The following is a 17,363-nucleotide window of genomic DNA, read 5'->3' on the forward strand; positions in this document are numbered from 1 at the left end:
GCGGGCGGGAACGGGAACCCGAGGGGAACTCTTAACAAAGTTTTAGAAATTGCTGCCCAAGCCCCTGCCGCAGGGGAGGTGGCAGCCAGGCTGAGGTCTGCCGCGGCGGAGGCGAGATAGAAAGGTGCTTGGTGCAGTGCACAGCCAGATTTCACCCAAAGGCGGTCGCTGAAATGAAAGCAGAAGTGCCTGTCAGACCGTCTGGCTGGCAAAGCCCTTTCCAGCTCCTCGGAATCCAGCGGGAGAGTCTGGGGCCCGCTTTCCGATCTGTGATAGACACCCCCCCCACACACACACCCGGCCAACACACATATAATGCATTCAGCTGCCAAATCTCAACATTGATTTTCAAAATATAAGGAGGGCCTCATGCCGATTCTCCAGGCCTGGCATTTGAGAGAGAAATTACCTGCTAATAGCACCTTTTAGACTCTTAATTACAGGACACTCTAGGATAATGGCACCACGTATTGTGTGTGACCTCTAAAACAGAAAATGATACAAACGGCGCCTCTCCTGCATGTAAGCTTCCTTCGGCTTCTGAGAGAGACACTGATCTTGGCTCTGCCTATTAATCTATTCTAAAACTTAAAAGGGACTAATGATAAAAGATTTCCTCATCTAGATTTAACCTGTTTTTTTTAATGAACTTTTAAAAGTAAAGGTTGACACTGCAGTTTCCTGAGTAACCATATTTAAAATTTGTTGTTGTTGCTATTGTAGGTCTCATAACTGAGAAATGATTCTGGTGTTTATTAACATTTGATAGACGAGGCATCAAATCTTGGGGTTCAGACTGATGATCGTTTGTAAATACTAAAGATGGAGATCAAGATAGAGTTCAGTAGCTTTCTAATGGAATCCTCAGCTGAGCATTCTTGCATGGCATGAAATTCATAAATGTTTGTCAGACCTTAAAAAGGGAAACTTGATTAAAGCAAGGCCCTAACTGAAGTGTGCTTTTTCCCTGATTTTAATATTGTGCTTTCTAGAAATGAAGCCCCTTGCTGTTTGGTGCACTAAAAATTATGTAAATTATTTACAGCAAAGTACCTAGCACATGAACTTGAGAAGACTGGAATTAGAAAGGTTTGCTTCCTGCTGCATTTAACATTTATCATTCCTCTGGATGACTAAAAGAACACATATAATGAAGGGGATGTGAAATCTGCAACCCTTGCCCATATTGGTACATCTGGGAGTCTCTTGCTAGCTTAGAGAAAATGTCTTCTTGGCTTAACACACTGAGCAAACTTGAACACAAAAGAAGGCTTCTACTTAGACTTAACGCTGGCACTAAAATACTACACTCACTGTGAAACGCTAACCACTTCAAAAACCAAAAGACTCTTAAAGAAAGTTGTTTAATCCTGTTGAAGGTTGGTGGCAACCTGACTGTCTCTTATCTTTGTTCGGAAATTCGGTAGCCAGTCTACACATGGTGATTACTTGAGCTGCATGAGGTAGTAAATATGCCTGTGTTTCAAAGCCAGTTAGTAAATACTGGAGTATACATACAAAAATAGCCCTTCCCCTTCGTAAGCACTGCTTTGATCTTTGTGCTTCCTTTTTAACTTCTGCCTCGGAGACTAGCTCAGCCAGGCTGAATGAGTTGCAGTGAGTTAGAGCCGGACTAGTTGGAAGTGGGCAGCGTGAACAGTTGGTGTTGTGACTGTGTTCCTTGCCCTGGTCCCTTCAAACGAATCGAAGCTAAGCAGAGAGGCTAGAATTTCTGCGGGCTGTTTTCACTGCCAGTCGCAGACTTCCAGATAACTGATGAAGTAAGCCACTGCCTTGACGTTCAGGGATTGCTCATTGTGGTAGATGGATCTAGATAAAGACTTGGCAGCTAAATGGATTGTGGATTGTCATTCAGTCAGCAAGCCCATAGTTTTACCTAATTTATTTATGAGGTATTCCCCTGCTCAGAGCAGGGGAAAGTTCTGGCTTTTAGGGGGGAAGTGACCACTTTTAACCTTCAATTAATTTGAGCCTGGGAAAAGAAAGAAAAGTAGCTGGCAATTATAAACAGTAAGCTAAAGTAATTGTTCTTGAGTTGCCATGAGGATTCATTGTTTATCCAGACTGGGGATCAAACCCAGGGCCTCATGAGTGTTCTACTTTGAAACTATACCTCCATATACCTGCCGCCTTGCCGTCAGGATTTTTGGGATAATGATCAAAATACCTTTCTCCCCCCTTCCAGAATTAAACGATAGATGTCATGTTCTGGGCCCTGGGCTACTGTGTTAGGAAGTGCACCTGGAATGCAATAGTTGAATCAAAGGAGTAAATCCTTGTGTTATGCTCATTTAGTGTGGTAAATTGAGCAGGAATCAGATGTATGTGAATTGGTATCTGTGCAAAAGTTCTCATGGATTTGTCCTCTGGAGGGAAGTTGTTTTGTTTGGATGGCTTAGCAGCTTTCTGCTTACAACATGAATTATATTCCGTAGTGTGATTGTGTTAGAAGAAGGGGGCCAGGAGAAGGTGGAATAGACTTTTCGTGCTAGCAGACTCTTGACGTGCCTTGCGCCTGCATTTCTGTCTGATTAAGGCTGATTGAGAACTGGAGCACTTTCTTCTGCCTCTGGGAGCTGGGAGTGGTGCTTTCACTCTCCTGTCAGTACTGAACCTGGTTGGACTGTTAGAGGTGAGCAGGTAGAATAGTCAAAGTGCATGTGCCCCACCGGTGCCTTCTGGTGGAGCTTAGGCGATTTGGGGCTTTTAACTAAGGCAGGCACTCAGCCTCAGGGAGAAATGCTTGGAAGAAGGGCACAGTCTTGCAAGTAGAACCCAGGAAAGGTTTAAAAACCACATAGTTTGGAAGAGTGAATAGTTGTTATCTTTGTGCTGTTGCCTTAATGAGTATGCATTGCCTTGTTGGGAAGAAAGAAGGGAAGGGAGGGAGAAAGAAGGGGGGGAGAACATTCTTTTCCTGCTGATGAAGTTCCTTTACCCTTCTTGCTTCTGTCCTGTCTCTGAGGACCGCTCCTCCATGCTAGTTGATGTTTTCAGGTGAGAGTGGAAGATAGGATTTGGTAACGATTGTGAAGTCAAAGAGGAGAGAATATAGATACGGTTTGTTGGAGTATTGATCCTATGTACTACATATTTAAACATTTTAAATCTGTTATTATGAAGCCATTATACTTTGAGTAGTAATGAACACAGACTTAATTATCAGTAATGTAAGTTTGATAGGCTTAATTTGTTGTTTGTTTTAAAAACTGGAATAACAGTATATATGTTTTAATTATCTAGTACAAATTACCTTCCACCTTTTTACCTCTTACTGTTAGGTTCCAAGCTACCTAAACCAGCTTTTAGTCTGACCCTTAATTCTCATGGATCTAAAATATCTCAATCCTTTAACTGTGGGGGGGGGGGAAGCTAGTTTTCAAGGCTATAAGTATTCTACAAGCCATAGTCTTTAGAAGAACCTAAAATTATTAAAAGAATAAAAGACTGAAAGAGTAAAGTCCTGTAGTTCTAACTAAAAGCAAATAACATCTAATCTATACTAACAAGAACTCTTTAATCCTTACATTAAGTTTGTTGATACTTAGATGATAGCTGATAAATGACTGAATTACATTAAATTGTTTTAGTTAACTTGTTTTGACAGTTTTTTTCTATAGGCAATAAAAAGCATACTCTTCTGGTAAAAGAAGCCTAAAACACAGTTTTTGCTCTCTAGATATCATATATTATGTAAATTTATGATTTATTAGAGTGAATAAATTACTAAAAATTACCTACTGTTCTCTCTTTTAAAAATGAAGCTGAAAGGAAGATTTTATGAAATAGAAAACTATCTTTTTAATTTTCAAGTTTTAGAGACACTAGCCAAACAAGGTAATAAAGTAACCAAAATGCACTTATACGGGTAAAGTGTGTTTGTGTGTGTGTGTGTGTGTGTGTAAAGCTTTCTTGTAGAGTTAGAACTTCTCTAAATTCCATTGAAACTGTATTTCAGTGCTAGCCTCTCCAAAAAGGGAACCAATGCTACTACAAAGATTGCTAATGCATATCCCGATCCACCAACCAAAACATCTAAATAAAATATGGCCTCCCGAAGTAAGTGCTTGTTACTCATGAGTCTGCCTGTTCCAGGGAACTAGATGGGAAACCCTGGGGGCTTTACTGTGTTTCCATTTTGACCTTGTGATGACCTTGCAATACTGTAAAACTTGAGGCTCCCAAGAGTAAGCTCTATTCGTTCCTCAGTTGTAGCACTTTCAGGAAATTGAGCTTGAAACTATGCATCTGAACACTTGTTTTTGATAGACTCAATTTATTCAATGAAATATACCAGCCAGACTAGAAATGAACAAGAAGCTAATCTCCATCCTATGTCATTGTGTCTGGGAAGCCTTAGGACAGTCTTCTGTCCTAATTCTTGTTCTTGCCTCACCACTTTTCACAACACCCATAAGCATACATACACATTGAGAAAAAATAGTGTACATGTATACATATATATATAAGTCACTATATATGTATACATGTATGTTTATGTGTGTATATGTGTATACATGTATATGTATGAATGTATATCATATATCAGTACATATATATACATATGCATACATATTTAATCTTTTTTGTTGTTGCCAAGAAGCTCAGATAATTTAAGAATTTGCGTTTGTACCCAAAACATGGAAAGCTATCTTTGCTGAAAAAGGCTGTGAAGATGACTGGCAGAGGTGTTTGTCAGTTAAAATTATAGACAACCCAAGCATACTGCCTGTCCCTTCCCCATAACGCTATATGTTTAGCTGTGCTCCACTGTGTGATGAACTCATCCTGCAGCTTCTGGATAAATCTAGAACAAGCAAAGCTCTAACTTGTCCTAGGCACTGTATTAGTCAAAGACGTATAGGCAGCCATACGTTTCATATTAGATTTAACATTTATTGTTTTTTTTCCCTTAATGTAAATTTTTTGATAGATGAGTCTCACTGTAGTTTCTATAGCAGGCTTACTATTTATAAACTTCAACTAAAGAAAAAAGATCAGATTGAGTATTCTTCTAGAGAAAGAGGTTAACATTTAAGAGAACAGGTTGTTTGAATGAATCTTATTTATTCAAAGAGCAAAAAGCTTCCAAAAAGATTACATGTATTATGTACACTGTGGTTTGAACCCACCGTGTTATGCCATATATCAGTGAGAGCTCATCCTCCGCTTACTGTATTCCCGCCAGTTCTCATGTCTCTCAGTGCGCAGAGAAGAAAAGCAAAAAGTGATGACAGTCTCTACATACTTACTGGCTCTCTGTCAAGCCCACAACTCATTTTAATAGAAAAAATAAATCATTTAATTGTCTTAGAAAATATGCCTTCAAAGACAAGAATTTTAGGAACAAGATAGTGACTATTTCGAATATGTTAACACAAATTTCTACCTCGTGTTTTTTTTCCAGTAATAGTTGTACTACTCCTTTTGTTTGTTATTCAAATTTTGATCATTATCCATGACATGAATGAAAACTAGTTAGATATAAAATATTTATAAGTGAATTAAGCAATACAAAAAGCTCCAAGGTTTCCAAATACAGAAAGTACATGCTTACTTGTTATTATATACTCCCTGCTCAAGTAACAAAATCTTTAATGATCTGTTAGCCAGCGTTAAGCATAATTAAGCAAAACATATTTAAAGATTATTTCAGTTATTTTTTAGTGTTTTTTAATTTTTATTTTTTATATTAATTACAGTTTATTTACCTTGTATCCCAGCTGTAGCCCTCTCCCTCATCTCCCTCCCAATCCCACCTTCCCTCCCTCATCTCCTCTCTGCCCCTCTCTCAGTCCACTGAATGGGGAGGACCTCCTCCCCTTCCATCTGACCCTAGCTTATCAGGTCTCATCAGGACTGCCTGCAGTGTCCTCCTCTGTGGCCTAGCAAGGCTGTCCCCCCCCAAGAGGGTGGTGATCAAAGAGCTAGCCACTGAGTTCATGTCAGAGACAGTCTCTGTTCCCTTTACTAGGGTACCCACTTGGATACTGAGCTGTCATGGGCTACATCTGAGCAGGGGTTCTAAGTTATATCCAACATGGTGCTTGGTTGGAGAATCAGTCTCAGAAAAGGCCCCTGTACCCAGATATATTTGGTCCTTGTGGTGCTTCTGTCTGCTCCATGTCTTACTAACTCCCCCTTCTTTCATATGACTCCTTGCACTCTGCCCAAGGTTTGGTTATGAGTCTCAGCCTCTGCTTTGATACACTGCTAGGTAGAGTCTTTCAGAGACCCTTCTATGGTAGGCTCCTGTCCTGTTTCTTGTTTTCTCCTACCTCCAATGTCCATCCTATTTGTTTTTCTAAGTGAGGATTGATCATCTTACCCCGGGTCTTCTTTGTTGTTTAGCTTCTTTGGGTGTACAGATTTTAGTATGTTTATCCTGTATTATATGTGATAGTCACTTATAAGTAAGTATATACTGTGTGTGTCTTTCTGCTTCTGGGATACCTCACTCAGGATGATTTTTTTCTAGATCCCACTATTTGCCTGCAAATTTCATGATTTCCTTGTTTTTAATTGCTGAGAAGTATTCCATGTGTAAATGCACCACAATTTCTGTTAATGACTCTTCAAGATGCTCCCTAAGCTATCAGTTTTTTCACATGGGCTTCTTTGTAGGCTTACCGATTTGCTGGTGTTTGGCTATTAAGGCTTACTTAAAGGCTTTATTATTTTGCTAAGGTATGGGAAAGGTACGGGAGACAACAGCATCTAGTATAAAGCTCTACTTGTGGTGAACTTTAAAAAAGTTATATAGATTTATCTAGTTTGTGGACATTGGGTGGGGGCAGCTTGCAGGAGTTAGTTCTTTGCTTTCACCGTGTGGATCTTGGAGATTTGAAATCAGGTTGCATGGCGTGGCAGGTGGCAAGTGCCTTTACCTGCTGAGCCATCTCAACAGCCCCTATGATGTTCCTTTATGGCTTAGAAATTTTAAAGGAAGACAGTATGGAACGATGGAAGAAATACAGATGGCCATTCATATAAGGAAAATTTAGAGTAGAGAGGAAGAAACACACAGATGAGGTTGAGAGTAAAAGTTAAGTCAGACCTAAGCTTGCCCTGTGGGCTACTTATAAGACTATATAACACTGGTGGTTTATATTAAACCAAAACTGAAAACAAATATAAAATCCAGGAAGTAAGAGGTTTTTTTTTTTTTTAATGCACTCCAACTACTTCTTCCAAACCAGGTTGAAAACCTGGGAAGGATTTTCTAGAGGAGAAGGATTATAGTGAAAGCAAAACACAGCCAGTTGAATACTTTATTTAAATAATTCATTTCTAATGCTTTGAATCCATGGGGCATTATAACTAGTCTGTGTAAGTATCATTAAACCTCAGAGCCTTGAAAGATTTGGACAAAACAATGACAATGAAAACATAAATAAAGGCTTAAATAGAGTCCTCTGTAATGCCAGATCTTCAATGTAGAAATAGAATAATCTAGAAGGTGAATCTGAGTTCCAGAAAATTGGTTATAAACTTCATGGTTAAAAGGGGAAGAGGTCATGAAAGAAGAGTTGTTGCCTATGAATAGGTTTTGGTAGGCATTTCATGTCAGTCACCCTGTTTAGAAACTGAAAACAGTGGAGCTGGAGATGCAGCTAGCCCACTGGTCAGGTATTTGTCTATTATGCATAAGACTATTCCATACACTATACTAAAAAAAAAAAAAAGTCGCTTCCCTATTCTAAGAAATATTCTAAGTAAACATTGCTGCACTTGGGAAATTTAAATCAAAGGCATGGTATCTGACAATAACTAAATGTCTTCCATTGTTCTCATGCTAATTATAGTACTCATTTGGTGTGATACAGTTTCTCTCCATGTATTTACCCAATTTCCCATTGAAGACATTTAACTCAATTTCAACAAGCACAGAAACATTAAAATATTTGCTGATTATTTGAGAGTACTACATGGTTGGTCATTTACCCTGCAATTATGGTTCTTTCTTTTTCTCATGGGTGGGGGAAATACCCTGCTTCTCTTAGAAAGTCTGTTGTAATAGCCAAAAAGGAGTTAGTCCAAGCTGCTGTTGAAGTAGTTTAATCCTGTGTTGCAATAGATGGATGATGTTTTAGGCAGTGTCTTTGTGCTTATTACATATCTGCTGAACAGAAGTGGGCTAGCCATTTGGGGCAAATCACAGAAAATAGGGTCTTATTGCTGAGACACTTCAGCATCTCCACAGAGGTGCCCCCATCAGTATACCAGTTTAGATTTCTCATCACCACTCTTAGCCCTGTCATTTCCACACACAAGGGGAGCCATGGCTAGCCCTCTATGCCATTCTACAGCCTTCTCACTCTGGCAGTCTTAACAACCCTTCCTAACCCTTACTTTCTCCTTCAGTTTTAATTAGGCTTTGTTTATGTCATTTTGTTAATTAGAAGACCTCAGGTTTTCTTGTCATCTTGATGTGTCATGAGTGTGTACGTGAAGCCAGTTCTTGACTTTCAATGATTATATGAAGAACTGTTGGTTTGGTGAATAGTGGGTTACTTTCAGGTCCTGACAGTAGATGTTTGGAGAATTTTATCATGGAGTTATTAGCTGGTCTTGTTGGGGGTGGTTGGGTGCTATGTATTCTAATGCTAATTACTGCCTCCCCCCGAAGATCTGGTTGCTACCCAGACGAATACATCCTTATGTACACCAGTCTTGGTTGTGTAAACCTTGTTCTACCTAACATAAAGTTGATTGGTTAATAAAGTTGCCTGACGCCTGTAACTGGGCAGAAGAGAAATAGGTTCTCAGGGCCTGAGGGTTTGGAGCAGAGGAGAGGAAGCTGAAGAGGAGAGGAAGCTGTAGCAGGAGAAGGAGCCAGAGAGAAGAAAGTCACCATGGGACAAAATGGGCAGTGGGCATGTGGCCATGAGGGCTTGCCTGATGGAACAGAAGAAGCCCAGACAGGAAAAATTATGGCAAGTAACTTGGAGTATGTAGCTGGGAAATAGCAAAATAGCTTAGAGGGTTGATATCTGCCCAGGTACTGTGCCTTAAAGCTTTTATAAAACCAAAAGGTCTCTGTCTCAATTATTTGTGAACTGGCTGGGGTAGAGAAACCCTCTAGAGTCTAATATTCTCCCTCCACGACATAGTCTCATTTGCATACATTTAATTTATGCAAAGAAAACTATGGCACATTTGAGACAGGCATTGAATATAAAATTTAGTATTTGATTCTAAATCGACTGCAGTTTGGAAGAAGAATAAGAGACAGTGGTGATGGAGTAAGCTGAGCCTTTATCTGTCATAGAAGGAATGCAGCTTTAAACTTGATAAGTCTCTGACAAAATAGAAGCTCATCACCGGAAATATGAACAGAAGGTAAATAACAGAGTCTCAGGGTTAGGGTTAGATGTGGGGAGGAGAGAGGGAAGCCAGCTTTTGCTTATCCTAGCAATCATTTTAACTTACCTCCCAGCTTTCAGGTAGCAGAATTGACAAATGGTTTTCAAGGTAATCCTGTTTATACTTCAGGAAATGATCAAATACAGCTGACATATGTAGAGGTTTAGTTTTACAGTAGCAATTCATCGGAGGAGCCATCAAGCCCTCCCCTTCTGTGCCAGGTACTTAGAAATACAATACTGACCAAAACAGAAGTGCAGACCTAAATGGAGTTTAGATTATGGAATGGTTTTAGTTTTACATTTCCCTTTTGATATTAGTCTTTCTAAAGCTTGAAGAGCCAAATAACTAAGAAAGTATATGGCTGATGGAGGGACATCATTAGTGATTTCTCTTAGAGTGAGCATGCTTAGTCTTGGTAGAATATTGCTGACCCCTCAGAATTCCTACTGCCCCTGTAAGTACCCCTGCCTACAACGTTAATCTAAACAACTCCACTAGTAGCTCTTGGGTTGTATAAATTTGATTCTGTCACTCATATTTATCCTCACCAGACAATTAATTAGGGCCTTACAGCACATGCCAGAAATCCCAGCATTCTGGAGGAGGCAGAAACAGGTTTGTGAGATCAAGGCTAGCCTAGGCTACATGATAAAATCACGACAAAAGCAACAGCAATAGCTACAGTTAAACCAAACCAGCCCCCAAATCCCCACAAAACAATGACTTGATGGCCTTAATGTCAGCTCGTTTCAGATTTTCCTCACTAAACAAAATGCGTTTTTTAACTTAAGATGTGAGTAAAACTGCAAGACAAATCACATCCTCATATTAACTCATTTATGAGTTAAAGAAAAAATGATGCTTATTTAAGCAGGGTAATCAAGGCCACCGACAGGGATGTGTGGGAGAGGCAGGTCTTCGCTCCTGACATCAGCCATGATGGCATAAAGGTACCCTCTTCCTCCATGGCCGTGCATGGCACATTGGCACCTGTGTCAAGGACCAAAAGGGCTCTGTGTGAAGCCTGACTCTGTTGCTGGCAATCACTGTGCCATACCACTGTGTGTGTATGCCTGGAAAGTCTTCACATGGGTTATTCCCTCAAGAATACCATTTCTCACCCCAGCCTGGCTGTGCCTATATCTGTCAAACCAAACTTGCTGGTTCACACAATAAATTCTTTCTTGTACTACACGGGTTAGGGATGTAACTCATTAGTAGGATACTTGCCTAGTATGCTCAAAGATGTGGATTCAACCTCCAACACCATAAAATGAGACCAAAAAATAAAATTAGAAAAGACATATTTTATGGGTTTTGAGGATTTATAAAATAAAAATCCAGGGTATATCAACTCACTGAGAATCAATACAACTGGCTCAATTTCTAATTAATAACCCATGGAGTCATTGTCTCCCTTGGTCTGGCGATGTGATCATTCTAATAGGTACTCAACAGGACATCAACATGAAATCCCGTTGTGCAGGTTTTTAGGGAAGAACAATTGTGTACATCTAGGAATGGGAAGCAGACCACCAGAACACAGTCCAGTAGACAAATGAGCAGAGGCCTGACTTTAATTATACGATGTAAGTTTTTATCTAATTCACTGCAGTCCTTAGAAACCTTCCATAGCTCTACAAACTTAAACCAGCAGGTTAGAGCCATCCGTGATACTACTAAAAATGAATTTTGCTTAGAATGGAATCTGCCATTTGGTATTCATGCCACTTTAATACAAAATGACTTAAAAGTGTTCCAGACATCTTTTTGATCCCATGGATGTTAGTCTGCTATGGTTAAAAGACAGCCACAAGGAAAGACTTGTTTCTTATGGACCATGTTGGCATACATTCTAATCACTATGCTAAGGCATCCCTGTCCCCTTTGGTGACAGTGAACATGACACAGCAAGATTTTCGATGCTTCTTTAGACTGGAGAATGAGGTTGCGTTTATGTACTTGTATTTATTCTGAGGCTCTCCCCTTTCCACCACCATGTTGGCTTAATTTATTACATATATTTGACTATTTTGATGCTGTCTTTCTGTTAGTAGTTTTTCATATTAAATAGCATGTTTAGGTTATGTAAGTATAGAATTCTAAATCGGCTGCAGTTTGGAAGAAGAATAAGAGACAGTGGTGATGGAGTAAGCTGAGCCTTTATCTGTCATAGAAGGAATGCAGCTTTAAACTTGATAAGTCTCTGACAAAATAGAAGCTCATCACCGGAAATATGAACAGAAGGTAAATAACAGAGTCTCAGGGTTAGGGTTAGATGTGGGGAGGAGAGAGGGAAGCCAGCTTTTGCTTATCCTAGCAATCATTTTAACTTACCTCCCAGCTTTCAGGTAGCAGAATTGACAAATGGTTTTCAAGGTAATCCTGTTTACACTTCAGGAAATAATCAAATACAGCTGACATATGCAGAGTTTTAGTTTTACAGTAGCAATTCATCAGAGGAGCCATCAAGCCCCCCCTTCTGTGCCAGGTACTTAGAAATACAATACTGACCAAAACAGAAGTGCAGACCTAAATGGAGTTTAGATTATGGAATGGTTTTAGTTTTACATTTCCCTTTTGATATTAGTCTTTCTAAAGCTTGAAGGGCCAAATAACTTTCTGTCACTATAATGCAATGCCTGAGTTAATTAACGTATAAAGGAAAAAGGTTTAGTTGGAGGCTCCAGTCTGCTATTGGGTGGTCTGTTACTGTAAACGGCCAGCGTGGCAGTGTATCATGGCAAGAGCATTTGGTGAAGCATAACTACCTGCTCATCAGCCAGGAAGCAAAACGAAAAAGAGAACTTGCTAAGGTCTCACAGCATACTTCAGGGACATGGTCTTTAAGGACATGTCACTCCTCAGGAGCAGCCTTTAACTTCCCTGCTGACCATGCCTTTGCCACATGAACTGTTGGGGAGTCCTATCCAGGCAACAGTACATATCTTGCATACTTTCCCTGAAATTTGTTGAGCTGTGATATGGCCTAGTGTTTTGTTTTGTCTGTCTTTGTGAATGTTCTGCTTGCAGCCCTACAAAACACAAATGGCCAGTGTGGTATTAAGAGTAGTGGGCCTTTAAGAAGTGATAAGGTCATAGCACACCCAGCCCCTCCACCCCCCACCCCCGCCATGAATAGGATTACCAAGGGGCTTGGTGAAGGAGGTTCATCCCTTCTTGCTTTTTCACCTTTTACCCTGTGAGGAGGCAGTGTTTGTTTCCTCCACAGCATGTTTCTCATTTAGGTGCTCAGTTAGGTGCTTTGATATTCTTCATTGTCCTTGGTAATATTTCATCCCCTTCTTTATTGGTGATTATGACATAGGCTGCTTTCCTATGTTTAGTATTTGCGTTTTATTAGCACAGCTTCCCATGCTTAAAACACTTTTGTGTCTTTCATATTAAAATGTAATTCTTAGGAAAAGCGCTTGTTTGGATCTTGTTTTTCTGTTGTTTGACATCTCTGCTTTTTGTAGGTGAGTTTATTCCACTTACATTTAATATTGTGCTACCTCATCTTTGCCCACATTTCATCTTTCATTACCAACCTTTAAATGAAGCAAGCTTCAAAAGTTGCATTTTATCTCCTTTCTGGTAGTTCTGTAAAATGGTATACCCAGTGTGGAAGCTTTGATTTGTTCTCTGTACTTGTGGTGTTAGACCTTTTATCTCCCATGGTACTATCAATTCCAGAATATGTTGTTTTGTTTTGAATATGTTATATTGAAATACAGTGATGTATTTTAAAAACCAAGAACTGAAAAGCAGAGGTGCCGTGCACCCCCATTTTTATCATTTTTAGTACTTTCACTGCTTCCTATAGGTCCAAGTCTGTGTCATTTCTCATCAACAGGAAGATCTGTTTTTAGCATGCCTTTGGTTAGTTCTGCTAGTTGTGAATTCCCTCAGCTCTTCTCTATTAGAAAATGTCAGTTCACCTTTATTGTCCAAGAACAGATGCCGTTATGCCATTACTGCTGCCGTCTGCAGCAGTGAGTGCTCTTTCATTTGGCACCCTAAGTTACCTTCAGATTGTCTTTGAGCTTTTGCTGTTAGATGCTAACTCAGCCATATGGCCATTGCTCCTTTCTTCTGCTCTCCATATATATATATATACATTCATACATGTATATATATATACATGTATATATATGTGTGTGTGTGTGTGTGTGTGTGTGTGTGTGTGTGTGTGTAAGCATATATACATATGGCCTGGCCCCTTGATCTTTGGGGAGTTTTTAATTTAGGGTTATTTCTTAACATTTTGTGATTTTCTTTTTTTATTGAGACAGGACCTTTCTACCTAGCCAGCATTGTGGGCTTTTCTCTTTATACAACATGGAGATTTAAATTCTTGGATCTATGGGCAGAGTTCTATAAGCCAGCTTTGAAAATTCTTACCTTTATTTCTACAAATATTTTCTCTTTTTTTCCTAGTACTTTAAAACAAATACATAAACTACTTGATATTGTCCCCTAAATCATGGAAGTAGTATTCACTTCTGTGGTTTGAATAGGGTTTTTTGTTTGTTTGTTTTGTTTGTTTTTGTTTTTTGTTTTTTTGAGTCAGGGTTTCTCTATGTAGCCTTGGCTGTCCTGGACTCGCTTTGTAGAGCAGGCTGGACCTGAACTCACAGAGATCCACCTGCCTCTGCCTCCCCAAGTGCTGGGATTACAGGCGTGCACTACCACTCCCAGCTTAGTCTGGATAGTTTTTATTGATCTTTGTTTCAGTTTATTGATCATTTCTTCTAAAATGTCTAACATACTGCAAAGTCCATCTGGTAAATTTTCATTTCAATTCTAGGACTGATGTCTGTTTGTTAAAACGTCTTTGTATTTTGCTGCTGATATTCTCCAATCATGTCTATCTTTTCCTTCATACCACTGAACACACTCTTGTCAGATGCTTTAAAGTGAGATGCACAATGTCAGCACTGTGCCTTCTGGGACACAGGCTCCTGCATCTTTTTAGGCTTTAATATACCTGTTAATTCTTTATAGATATCATGATGTGAAGAATTTACATGTTTTTCTTTTATACATAGTTGAATTTTGTCATAATAGGCAATAAGTTGACTGTTGATTCTGTAGCCTTACTAAGATGGATTTAAAGTTGTCCTTATTTTAAGATGTGTTCCTGATTCTCATAACATGTTTTTCCTATACATTGCCATAATCACATGTTCAGAACATTTACTGGTGTCTCTTCAACCCAGATGATTGCATCCATATTGTCTCTGAGCTCTGTATGATCTCTGTAATCTTGTCAGAGCATTTATAGCCCCAAAGTTCCTTTCCACTGAGCTTTTAGAGATCTTTGTTAGTATTTTGCCAATGAGCAGAAGTGGCCTGATTGCATGTACTTCTTTTCTCCGGACACCATGACCAATGGGTTTGCTGTTCTTTATTTGGGCTCTGTTTCCTGTAGCCTGGATTAGGAAGTGCCCTCACTCAGAAGGTGAGCTCAGAGCTCACTGCAGCCACACAGCCTGTATCTCTTCTTCAGTGTCCTAGGCTTTTGTCGTGTTTCATAATTAGACATGAAAATGGCAAGATCAAATAGTAGTTAATCTATAATGCCTGAAATTTGATTTGTGGAGATTTTAAAGAATTATGTTTTGTTGTTGTTGATTTGAGCTTTATTTCTTTTTTTAAATTAATTTATTTATTTATTAGTTTTTTCACTTTGTATCCAAGCTGTAGCCTAGTCTATCAGGTCTCATCACGACTGGCTGCATTGTCTTCCTCTGTGGCCTGGTAAGGCTGCTCCACCCTGAGGGAGAGGTGATCAAACAGCCAGCCACTGAGTTCATGTCAGAGACAGTCCCTGTTCCCCTTACTAGGAAACCCACTTGGACACTGAGCTGCCATGGGCTACATCTGTGCAGGGGTTCTACGTTTTCTCCATGCGTTGTCCTTGTTTGGTGTATCAGTCTCAGAAAAGACCCCTGTGCCCAGAGACTTTGGTTCTGTTGCTCTCCTTGTGTGGCTCCTGTCCCCTCCACGTCTTTCTATCTCACCCTTCTTTCATAAGATTCCCTGCACTCTGCCCAAAGTCTGGCTATGAGTCTCAGCGTCTGCTTTGATTCCCTGCTGGGTGGAGTCTTTCAGAGGCCCTCTGTGATAGGCTCCTGTCCTGGTCCCTGTTTTTCCCCTCTTCCGATGTCTTTCCCATTTGCCTTTCTGAATGAAGATTAAGCATCTTACTCAGAGTCCTCCTTCTTGATTAGCTTCTCTAGGTGTACAGATTTTAGTATGATTGATTATCCTATGTTATATGTCTAATATCCACTTATAAGTGAGTATGTACAATGTGTGTCTTTCTGCTTCTGGGATACCTCACTCAGGAGGATCTTTTCTAGTTCCCACCTGCAAATTTGCCTGCAAATTTCGTGATTTCCTTGTTTTTAATTGCTGAGTAGTATTCCATTGTGTAAATGTATCACAATTTCTGTATCCATTCCTCAACTGAGGGACATCTGGGTTGTTTCCAGCTTCTGGCTATTACAAATAAAGCTACTATGAACATGGTTGAGCAAATGTCCTTGTTGTATACTTGAGCATCTTTTGGATATATGCCCAGGAGTGGTATGGCTGGATCTTGAGGTAGCACTTTTCCTAATTGTCTGAGAAAGCGCCTGATTGATTTCCAGAGTGGTTATACAAGTTTACATTCCCACCAGCCATGGAGAAGGGTTCCCCTTTCTTCACATCCTCTCCAGCATGTGTTGTCACTTGAGTTTTTCATTTTGGCCATTCTGATGGGTGTAAGGTGAAATCTTAGGGTCGTTTTGATTTGCATTTCCGTGATGGCTAATGACGTTGAGCATTTCTTTAAGTGTTTCTCTGCCATTCGATATTCCTCCATTGAGAATTCTCTGTTTAGCTCTGTACCTCATCTTTAAATTGGATTACTTGGTTTGTTGCTGTTTAACTTCTTGAGTTCTTTATATATTCTGGATATCAGCCCTCTGTCAGATGTAGGGTGGGTGAAGCTCCTTTCCCAGTCTGTGGGCTGTCGTTTTGTTCTGCTGACGGCATCCTTTGCTTCACGGAAGCTTTTAAAGAATTTTTTAATTGATATGCAATGCCTGCAGCACGCTATTAATCATGATAAAATGCATTGTTCCAGGGCATTTGTGTATCCAGCATGTTGGCTGGCCAGCATGTATCTACAGCTTCATTTTGAAACTTTCTCATCTTCCCACAAGGATGCCCTATCTGCTAAATAACCACTCCCTTATCCAGTCTTCACTCACTCCCCTGTCCCCTGACAAACTCTAAGAGTTTCTGTTTCTAAGAATTTGCCTGTTATTGGTATTTAACATGAAAAATAAATCATGTTCTTGGTGAGTGACCCTTTCTCTCTGGTTTCAATATAAGTTAGTCTTCCAGTTTTGAAATAGAAAAATCAAAACTCTCATTGCTGATTTTAAGACATGGATACATTTAAGGAGACTATAAATATATATATGTAAGATTAAGTTGCAGTAGAACAGTGGACTATAGTACAAAATCGCCAGTATACGTGTTATAGACCTTTTAGGGACTATGAGTATAACACTGAAAGAGAAAACACAGATTTTATGGTAGAAGTTGATTTTAAATGTCACTTTCAGAGTATGTAATATTTAAACAGGATGGTATCTTGGGATATGAAGATGTGTATACAAGGTGGAAATAGCAAGGCATTGTTACATTTATTTGTGTGTATGTGTGTGTGTGTGTGTGTGTGTGTGCAGTAAGCATTCACATGTGTAAAAGTCAAAGGACAGCATTGGAAGTTGTTTCTTTCCTTCAAGCATGTGAGTTCTGGGGATTAAACTCAGGTCCTTGGACTTAGCAGCATTTTCACCTGCAGAGCCATCTTGTTGGCCAAGCAAGACACCTGTATTTCTCTATAGTAAAGTGTTTGGGTTGAAACATGGTGATAGATGCTAATGGATATGATATGCTATGACATGCTC

General features: G+C 39.6%; 1 protein-coding gene across 3 annotated transcripts in view; it reads left to right on the forward strand.

Moving 5' to 3' along the window:
* Window positions 1-17,363, forward strand: part of Nfkb1 (nuclear factor kappa B subunit 1) — a 112,037-nt gene that overhangs the window by 1,057 nt on the left and 93,617 nt on the right. The gene's annotated exons all lie outside the window — the stretch shown is intronic.

Source organism: Meriones unguiculatus, chromosome 10 (genome assembly GCF_030254825.1).
Source record: "Meriones unguiculatus strain TT.TT164.6M chromosome 10, Bangor_MerUng_6.1, whole genome shotgun sequence".
Lineage (NCBI taxonomy): Eukaryota > Metazoa > Chordata > Mammalia > Rodentia > Muridae > Meriones > Meriones unguiculatus.